We start from the raw sequence: 438 nt of genomic DNA, 5'->3' as shown, positions 1-438 counted from the left end.
ACTGCAAGCTGCCCTCCCCCTCTCTTTTTTTTTTTTTTAATTCTGGGATTTATGTACCTTCTATAATTGAAACTTTGTTGCTTTGAGTGGAGCTCAGAGCCAGCCGGGAAGCTTGGCTTCCTCCATCACAGGATCAGCCAAGCCTCCTGCTCACTTCAGCTCTGTGGGTTCTGGCCGCCATCTTGGTTGGGTGAATTTGCATATAGTCGCTCTGATTGGCTGGTGGGCGTGGCTTAAGGCATAGTGAAGGTATGGTCAATTTGCATGTTTGTCTTTTATTAGATTAGACCAGAGGCCTGGTGCACAAAAATTTGTGCACTCGGGGTGGTCCTTCGGCCTGGCCGGTGCCCTCTTGCAGTCTGGGACCCCTTGGGGGATAACGACCTGCTGGCTTAGGCCTGCTCCCAGGTGGCAGAGGGCAGGCCCAATCTCTAGGTG

This window comes from Myotis davidii, unplaced genomic scaffold (assembly GCF_000327345.1).
Source record: "Myotis davidii unplaced genomic scaffold, ASM32734v1 scaffold168, whole genome shotgun sequence".
Lineage (NCBI taxonomy): Eukaryota > Metazoa > Chordata > Mammalia > Chiroptera > Vespertilionidae > Myotis > Myotis davidii.
The sequence above is the reverse complement of the archived record's forward strand: the minus strand, read 5'-3'. Positions refer to the sequence as shown.